Here is a 10,533-nt window from a genome sequence, read left to right as displayed (position 1 = left end):
TAAATATAACGAGGAATGTCTTTATATACAACGTACACATCTTTTTTGTCATTAGACAATACAGGTTGGTTAGGTTGGAATTATGAAAGTCCGAAAAAGTTGTCCCTTTATAATAAATACTTACATTTACCAACTCATGTCGGTAAATCTTAGGTTTTACTGGGAAATCTTAAGATTTACCTTAGTTGGAGCTTTAACAGTAACATATATACTTTTATTTATAACAAGATTATGTTGTCGTTGATTATTAACCTAGCCGTGCGGGGTCCTTGGACACGGAGTTTAATGGCTATTAGGGAATGGCCCGTGGCGCATGGCTAAAGTGACCATACATGCAGTCTTGTATCGGAGAGTCCCACTTACAGATACTTACTTACAAGATAATTACGAACTAACCGTCAAAATATTTTGAAGCGAGTTGACAAAAATATAAATGGTCATTTAAATATATTATATATCAGTATTATAGAGTTTATTTTTTTTTTATGAGGAAAGCAGGAAAAACTATGACATAAAGTTAGCACGTATACCAGTAAAGTTTCCACTCATAACGAACTATAATCAATTTACTTTGACTTTGTATTTAAGTTGTAAGCAAGGAGATCGTGACAATAAAGGTTAACTGGGAAAAACTTTTGCTAGGCGAAGTAAGTCTAGTAAGTAAAAGTCCTTTAATAAAACAAATGATGATGCTATTGAGAACCTTAATTATATTTAAGCAGAATACGATAATTATGTATCGATTGACTTCTAATGTCTGTTTTTTCCAATTTGTTTGTGACGTAATACATGTTAATAATTCACTAATGCTTAAAATAGTAGTGGATTTACTTGAAATTAAGGACTATAAAAGATATTTTGTGCAATTTCAAGTAAACTGTTAAAATTTATTACATTTATCTTATATATATATATGTATATATATATTTGTCTTTTTCATTATTATCGCTCAAAAGAGCGAACTACGGTCAGTCATAAGATTTTCCAGTAAAACCAGATTTACCGATTATGAATGGTAAATGTCCATAAAACTTTGGAATTCGAACTTTTACCATCATTCACTTGGTAACTCTTAGGATTTACATGTTAGGTTAGGTTAGGTTGGAATGGTAAAAGTCGTCACGGTAGCATGCGCAAGCGATCCCGTGGCGCCCGCCGAAAGACGGAGCCCTCTCCGTCTGTTTTTTAGTGGGTAAACCCGGCGTACCTGGGCGCACTCGGCGTTCAGGGCTCCGGGGAGTCCCCCCCCCCCCCACCTTCCATCACGTGGGGGAAGCGCGTAACGCGTTTTTCCAGCGAGAAAAAAAAAAAAAATGGTAAAAGTCCGAAAAAGTCGTCCCTTTATAATAAATACTTAGAGAATGCCTAAATCCAGTGATTACGATTTTAGAGTTTTACTTGCAACGTTTTCAATGTCACAATATAGCTGATAAGGAGTCTTTCCTCAAGTTGTTGAAATCTTTATCGCATACAATTAACGATCATATAACTTGTATCTTAAGAGAAAAGTGTACAAATGCAGACTTATCCCAATTAGAGAAGAACTGTAGGTTAACCTATAGTCAAACTCCTGTTAACATAGATTTTTGCTGGCATTCCAAATTTGAATTATATTTAAATATTTGAAAAAAGGAAATAGAACGTTAGACATACGTAAAAACTCAATCTTATATATTAATAGAGTAAGTCGATTTTTCCCAGTGATTATGGGACAATAAACACATAAAAAATCTTTCGCTCAATCTTCAAACCGGAACACAACAATACTGAGTACTGTTGTTGACGGCAGAATATCTGATGAGCGGGTGGTACCAACCTAGGCACAAAGCCCTACCACCAAGTAAACGTGTTTTCCTTCACCATCGAGCTCGATATGGATTATAAACACGAATTAAACACATGTGATTGGTATTTGGAACCGCGTGTCTAATTCTTCTGAACAATCTTCGGTAATCATAATCACAGTCAAGTATCTTCTGACAATTTCACTTGATATACAGATTTAGGTCGTTGATATGGTATTTCACGTGAAATACATTAAAGTATTTTTTAAACGACTCGACATTTTTACAGTTGCCTTCAATCCATAGATACGAGTGAATTCGATTAGATGCTTTATCATATTTTATAATCTCCCGCAAATTTCAAGAGGTTTTCGATTGAAAACAGGTATAGACTGCGTGTAAGCCGAGTTTTCCCAGTGGTTAGAACGCGTGCGTCTTAACCGATGATTTCGGGTGCAAACCCAGACAAGCCCCACTGAATTTTCATGTGCTTAATTTGTGTTTATAATTCATTTCGTGCTCGACGGCGAAGGAAAACATCGTGAGGAAACCTGCATGTGTCTAATTTCAACGAAATTCTGCCACATGTGTATTCCACTAACCCGCATTGGAGCAGCGTGGTGGAATATGCTCCAAACCTTCTCCATTATTATAATATACATGTAGTAGTTAGTATATGAACATATATATCAATAATAAGCCAGTAGGTATACATAAAATTTATATCAGGAGATGCGACGCGTTTGTGTGAAGGTTTTAGTATATAATATATTACATAAGCAGGTACGCTTTGCAGTATCACCCGTCTTAAATTTATACTATTGACGTGACGAGGGAGAATTTCATGTTCTCGTATTACAAGAGTAATTATCGCGCCGTGGAGTTTCGCGCTTAAGATTATAAGCGTGAACGCGCACTTAAGAGTACTTTAATTATTATTCTATATCAGTTTTCGAGTAAATGTTCGATAAATATGTTCAAGTGAGCACTTTAAAATTAATCATTATATTTATTACTTTTATAACTGTATATATTTATAATATTAAGGATTTTACGAGAAAATGTGATACTCATAGCATCGGTACAAGGAACAAACACAAACTTGTTACTTATGTTTCTCTGCATAGAGTCAGTAACTCCTTTGTGGGGCAATGTGGAAAGCGTTCAAAATGCCTCTGTTGCCAAATTAAAAAAAATATTTAAGGACTGTGCGAAAGGTTTATTATACCATTAGTGAATTTATGATTGATACCACACCTTGGGAATGAAACTCTGTTTTTATTCATATTCAATTGCGTAAATAATAAAATAGACAAAAAAAGACCCGCTCTGTTTCTTTCGCCGGTTCCTCTCAGGTCAGGGTGTTTTCTATTCCGAATCGGTGGCAGTGTTTTGACTAACAAATAAGTAAGTTTAATGCTTCCATATTGAATAAAGGAATTTGAGTTTGAGTTTATACATATTTTTCGCATATGTACCAGACAAGCAACAGGATCATGTGATGAAAACTGACTACTACCACCCAGAGTGTTGTCCATTTGTGCAACACTCCTTGCAGACGCCTTTTAAAAATGAAAGGTTCCTAAATCGTATCGACTCGGAAAAACCGCTGGCGAAAGTTGATTTCATAGAGTGGTTACGCGAGGCAGAAATTGCCTTAATAGTCGCGCTGTTAGTAGTAGGTTTATATATCTGTTATAATAAAATGAAATTTATACAGATATATCATAGTCATAGTACAGGATAAAAACTTGCTAGGGTGATCGTAGCGCTTACAGCGAGCTCTACCAGTGTAATCACAGGCACAAGGGACATAACATCTTAGTTCCCAAGATCGGTGGCGCATTGGCGATGTAAGGAATGCTTAATATTTCTTACAGCGCCATTGTATATGGATGGTGGTGACCATTTACTATCAGGTGGTCCATATGCTCGTCCGCCAAAGGATCATAGGACTAGTTTACACTGCGACTTACTTCTAAGGTCTTTCATTTCTTAAAGGCCGGAAACACAACGCAAGACCCCCGATGTTGTCCATGTCACTTAGTCACTTTCTATCAGGTGAGCCTTTTGCTCGTTTGCCACCTACATGATAATGAAAGCAAAAGCTTACTCACTACAAATAAAAATATGACTAAACAAAGATTTCATTGTTACGCGGGTTAAATCTATACATATAATAAAATTGGAGTGTCTGTTTGTAATATAAAAATAACCGAGTTTTACTAAATGCATATGTATGTATACACGGTACATATACCTAAATAACATTTTTTTACAATTTTTGTCTATCTGTCTGTCTGTTTGTTCGGGCTAATCTCTGGAACGGCTTATTTTAGATTTATATGTAAAATAATAATAAAGTCACGCTTTTTTATTAAATTCAAACGAGCACGAAGTCGCGGTGTGCCCGCGATAATACAAAAATACAAAAATAAAAACCGAACGATGTTATTTTCATGGTTAAACCTTAGCCTTAACTATACAAATTAATAATAATTTATCGACTGACATACATTAAAAATAAATAATCATTTTAATAAACATATCACATATTGATACTTCCTTTATTATTTACGTACATATACTATTACTAAAAAAAATGTAATAACGTAAACTGTTCATTGACACACTTCTAGCATAAGGAAGCCATTAAAAACTATCCTTACCAGTACGGGAGTACCATCCCAAACGTCGAACCGACTTATAACCTTGTTGCCATTTTAAACGCTATGATATAATCTTGTTTTAAATTAAGAATAAAATATTTAAAAAAATCATGAAAGTATTTCGTTGTTACGAGCTTCTATTGTTTGTTTAACTTGCAACGTCGTATCTGAATTTAAAACGCTTCCTCTTGTCCTATATAGTCCTGATATCAATCCTTGGTTTATCTCCGATGACAATGCATCAATCGTAACACAGCCAGGATTGGCTCCAGATGAAGGAACTCTTCAAGGATGTGTAGCTTATTTTTTATAAATATTTTTTGTAAATGATTTTTAACAAAATTATATTAAATATATATTTAAATTGTTTTTTAGTTTCTAATTTGACATTTAACAAATTATTCAATTCATAAATAAAAATACAATTAAAATGAAACAGATAAAAACAATTTCTTATTTAATATTCGGACCAAAATAACATTTTTATAATTAACTTACATTTTGATTTAAAGCTGTCTTCGAGTTTCTATTTAAGTGTTTTATCGTGAAATTGTTTTGTAATTATATTAGTAATATGATTTCATATTATATCTATTCAAATGTAAGATAGTTACGTTACTTACGTTATTGAAATTTGATAAGAACTGATATAAATATGTCATCAAATACTTTATAAATATGTTTTAATATAATAAAGGTTAAGCCAGACAACCAAAGCAATTAAGGATATGAAAATCAAAATCAAGTAGGCTCATAAAAGCACTTTTGAATCGTCATGTTACACAGTTAAATTAAATTTAAAGCTACCACCGGTTTGGAAAGTAGATTATATCGAGAAGAACCGGCAAGAAACTTAGTAGTTACTTTCTACCATTTTCATTACTAATTTTGATTTTAATTCGTATTATGTGGAAAAATAAATATATTGTATTCGATTTCACCATGACACGAACAATTGAAGATCACGAGACGAATCACGTCGATAACAATAGTTTATTCTAAGCGTTTCGTCATTTTCTTTCGACAAAATGGCTGACGTTGAATTTAGTGGAAATCGATGTAACTTCATTATTTAGGTACCAAATTAGCATAAATGTCGCTTGAATTCATTCTGAATGAATGAACAACAACACACAACAAATTTAAGATTTTAAATTAACATGGTTATTTTATATTACTATAAGTATTTGAAACGGGATATTTACCTTGTTTTTTTATCTTTATTTGGTGGAGCTGGATAATGTCGAAATATCGAGCTCCACCAAATAAAAATAAAAAAAAAATGATAAATATCCCGTTTCAAATACTTATAGTTCACAAATGTAAGCGTAATATCATGGCACATAAAACGCACAAACAATAATGAGATTAATTAAAAAAAAAACACATCCATAATTCAAAAACAGAACCGCTATGATATTTAATTTCACAAAATAGAATGTAAAGAATCATAAAACGAAAGTGGAATAAATAAAAAAAGAAATTCATATAGCATCTAAAACGAGTACGCCCACGGTCAACGAACACTTAATTAGTTTATGTTTTATAAATTCATATATACATAAATACTGGTAGTCCTAGTTTAAGTTTTAATTTTAGCCTTATATGTTTTCGTATAGTTTTATTTTTTATGCTAGCTGTAACTACCTTGAAGTGAAATTATATGTATAATTGCAACCTAAGGATAGATAAATTTTATGTAAAATATCCACGTCTAATTTTGTTGGTGGTTCTTTAATAAATAAATAAACACGGCCGCTAATTATATCGAATAAAATAAAACGAGAAACAATTACAATACGAACTGAATTATAATACTGGCAATAATTATATTATTAATTTTTTTTTTTTTTTAATATTGGACAACATCACATACATTACTCTGATCCCAATGTAAGTAGCTAAAGCACTTGTGTTATGGAAATCAGAAGTAACGACGGTACCACAAACACCCAAACCCAAGACAACATAGAAAACTAATGAATTCGTTCTACATCGACTCGGCCGGGAATCGAACCCGGGACCTCGGAGTGGCGTACCCATGAAAACCGGTGTACACACTACTCGACCACGGAGGTCGTAATACTTTAACTAGATAAGATAAGATAACAAGACTAAAGTAACATCCCAACAAACTTTTGATCTCGAGGAGGAGGTTTGAAGTTTATTCCACCACACTAATTCCAATCCAATTCTTCGAATCCAAACTTTTTATGGTAAATCATCACCACTGACTGTAGATATTAGCGCTGTAAGAAATATTCTATTCGTTACATAACACCAAACTTGGGAGCTAAGAAGTTATGTTCCTTGTGCCTGCAGTAACTCTTCAAACCGGAACACAACTATTACTAGACTATTACTTAGACTAAGTATTGCTGTTTGGAAGTAAAATGTACTCATACGACAGAGCTAGTAAATTAAATTAAACCGAACCCCTTTAATTCTAATTAGAAACGAAATATTGTCTAATTTCATTCGATACGTATGACGAACCCGAGATGGTCCAGTGAGCCGAGATGGCTCAGTGGTACGAACGCGTGCTTTTTGACCGATGATTGATTGATTCAAACCCAGGCAAGCACAACTGAATTTTCATGTGCTTAATTTGTGTTTATAATTCATCTTGTGCTCGACGGTGAGGGTTAACATCGCGAGGAAACCTGAATGTGTCTAATTTCAACGAAATATGCCACGTGTGTATCCAAGAACCCGCAATGGAGCATTGGTGGAATATGCTCCAAACCTTCTCCTCAAAGGGAGAGGAGCCCAGTATTGGGAAATTTACAGTCTGTCGCTGATTGTATCACGGGAAGCAGGAAAAGCTGATATGTCATCCCTATTGTCATTTGTTCGTATGGACAATGTAACGAACGACATGAATGGAATCTCACGAAGACAATTGAACAAAGAACTATAATAGAAATATCACACTTACCGAGTCAGTTGGTGTATGACGAATAATTACTTACGTATATTGTAACGTTTTATTTATTTATTTATTTATTTATTTATTTATTAAGGCAAACACAACAGGTTACAATCACATAGAGAATATTTCTTAAACATTAATAGTGTCGAACAGATTATAACCCTAAGGGTGCATGCACAACATGACGGGATTGCCAATTATTACAGTTAACAAATTCCAATACAGGGGATAACTATGTATTAGTACTAAACAATAACAACAGTAGGTATATCAAGAACATAATAAAATTAAATTACATGGACTAAACAAAAAAAGACAAAAATAAAATATTAAAATTGATATTCAATGAAGTTACACGAATTAAATTTACAAGAAGAAAATAAATAAATGGTATAATAAACAATTTTGGTTTGAATTTACGAAAAAGACAAAAAAATATAATCGTTAATAACTACAATTTTTTAAGTTTACAAATTGCATTTTTAAAATAGACATTTTTTACAATTTTTACAAAGGACGCTTGGTTTATATTAAAAATATCAATTTCATGATTATTATTATTAGTTATTTCATTATAAAGGCGGCACATTCTGATAACTGGATTATAAAAAGAGGTATTGGTTTTAAAAACTTGTAAAGAAAATGTTTTTGGCTTGCGGCAGTTGTACCTCGTATTAATATTTATGCTCGCGAGCAAAGCAGAAGAATCTAAATTTGAATGTATGATTTTGTGAAGTGTAATCAAGTCCTGCTGCTGTCGACGAGTACTTAATGAGCCCATTTTGAATTTTATTAGACGATCTTTGTAGCTTTTGATTTGTCTATGGAGATTGTTTCGATAAGTTAATACTTTTAGAAACTTTCGTTGTATTTTTTCAATTCTATCTGAATGCACATAGTAAGAAGGAGACCAAACCACGGCACAGTACTCCAGGATGCTCCGAACTAAGGTGTTATACAATGAAATAATAGCATTAGATTCTTTGAAGGATTTTGTTGTACGTATTATGAAACCCAAATTTTTATAAGCTTTGGTTGTAATATTATTATAATGATCGCGAAAAGTTAATTGGTCATCAAAAAGTATTCCAAGATCTTTAGCTACTGATTGTCGAGCAATTGCCTGGCCCTGCAGTTTGTACTCAAAAGATATTTTATGACGTTTTTTTGTAAAAGATATAACAAAGCATTTTTTAATATTTAAGTTCATTTTATTTACTTGACACCATTTGGACAGAGTAGTAAGGTCATTTTGTAGATTTACACAGTCAAGATAATTAGTAATGACGTTAAATATTTTTAAATCGTCCGCATATAGTATAGAGGGTGAAGTTAACTCATTAATGAGATCATTTATAAATACGTTAAAGAAAAGGGGCCCCAAATGTGAACCTTGGGGCACACCTGATTTAATAATAACCGGTGACGATAATAGACCTTTTAGTCGTACTAATTGATTTCTATTTAATAGATACGATTTTACCCATCTAAACAAGCAACCATGAATACCAGTTTTAATTTTTCCAGCAAAATTTTGTGATTAATTTTATCGAAAGCCTTGCTAATATCTGTGTAAATTGAATCTACTTGATCTTTTTTCGCAAAAGCATTACATAAGAAATTTTTATATTCTAATAGATTGGTGTTTATGATAGACTTTAAGGTTTAAAGACGACCTATGGAATGAGAGAGCTGTAAAGAGCCTATGGAACAATCTAGAATCACTTATTTCTTTACAAATGGATACATATCAAATTAAATAAATAATGAATAAATATTGGACAACATCACATACATTACTCTGATCCCAATGTAAGTAGCACAAGTGCTTTACACTTGTGTTATGGAAAATCAGAAGTAACGACGGTACCACAGGGACCTCGGAGTAGCGTACCCATGAAAGCCGGCGTACACACTACTCGACCACAGAGGTTGTCAATTAAAAATGATGTGATTCCTTTTTTAAATTATTTAGTTTATAGCGTAAACAAATGATAATAAAAAATATTTGACAAAGAAATATTTATTTATTGAATGATTTGATTTGATCTTTATTTATAATACATTACACTTAACTTCTTTTATCCACTTTAATTTTACTTCCAAAATTCCGATAACAGTTTAGTCGACGTTCAAAACGCCATTTTTTGCAAAATCCATAGTGAATATCATAGATTAATCAAGCTCTCGACCAATGATGTCGCGTCAATTTGCTGTCAAATGTTGTTTATTTGACTTTTCTCCTCTTATGATTGGAAAAGAGTATATACGCGTCCGGTCCAGCTTCTCTAAAGTTTGAGTATTATGTATATGTCATTAAAATAATTTAGGTAAAGGCAATAAAATTAAATATTATTATAAAGATTAAAATTATGGTATTTTAAGTATAGAATTAATGATAAATAAGTAAAACTTGTTTTTTAAATACTAAACTAAATAATATAATAGACAAATATACGTCCCATATTTATGTATATATTTATTTACTGGCCCAAGACCATCTCAAACGTAGAGCTGTTGGAGAAATGCCATGAGAACCCGATCAACAGTCAGATCAAGCGTCACAAGTGGAGATGGATTGGCCACACGCTCCGAAGGGACACCGACCATATTTGCTTTACCAAACATGTTTTGGACTGGAATCCCCAAGGGAAAAGAAAGCGTGGCCGTCCTCGTCAAACCTGACGACACTCCGTGTTGGTACAGGCGGCGTGCATCGGAATGACGTGGAGCGAGGTGAAGCGTGAAGCTTAAGACCGATCGCGATGGAGGACATCTGTGGACCCCCTTTTCCCCATCTAGGGGACATTGGTCATTCATCATCATATATATATATTAATAAATGTTGGATATTAATTATATTGGATAATTAATTGCGCTACTAATCATGGAAGATTAGTATGTTTTCTACTAGGTCATATTACATTTTCAGTCACATTTTATTGAGATAGAAAATCTCCGCATTTATTTGATGGCATATTAGAAATAGGGCTAGGAATATTAATATTACATAATATCAAAAGACTGGTTCGTTTTTTGTCTAAACGATCGGAATTGCGAATCAATACTGGAAATACTGTTCGCATTTTTGCCACCAATCCACGCGGTCATGATTTGTATGTATTTTTTTTTGTATATAACTAAGGCC

This window comes from Vanessa atalanta, chromosome 20, assembly GCF_905147765.1.
Source record: "Vanessa atalanta chromosome 20, ilVanAtal1.2, whole genome shotgun sequence".
Lineage (NCBI taxonomy): Eukaryota > Metazoa > Arthropoda > Insecta > Lepidoptera > Nymphalidae > Vanessa > Vanessa atalanta.
This window is presented reverse-complemented; position numbering follows the sequence as displayed.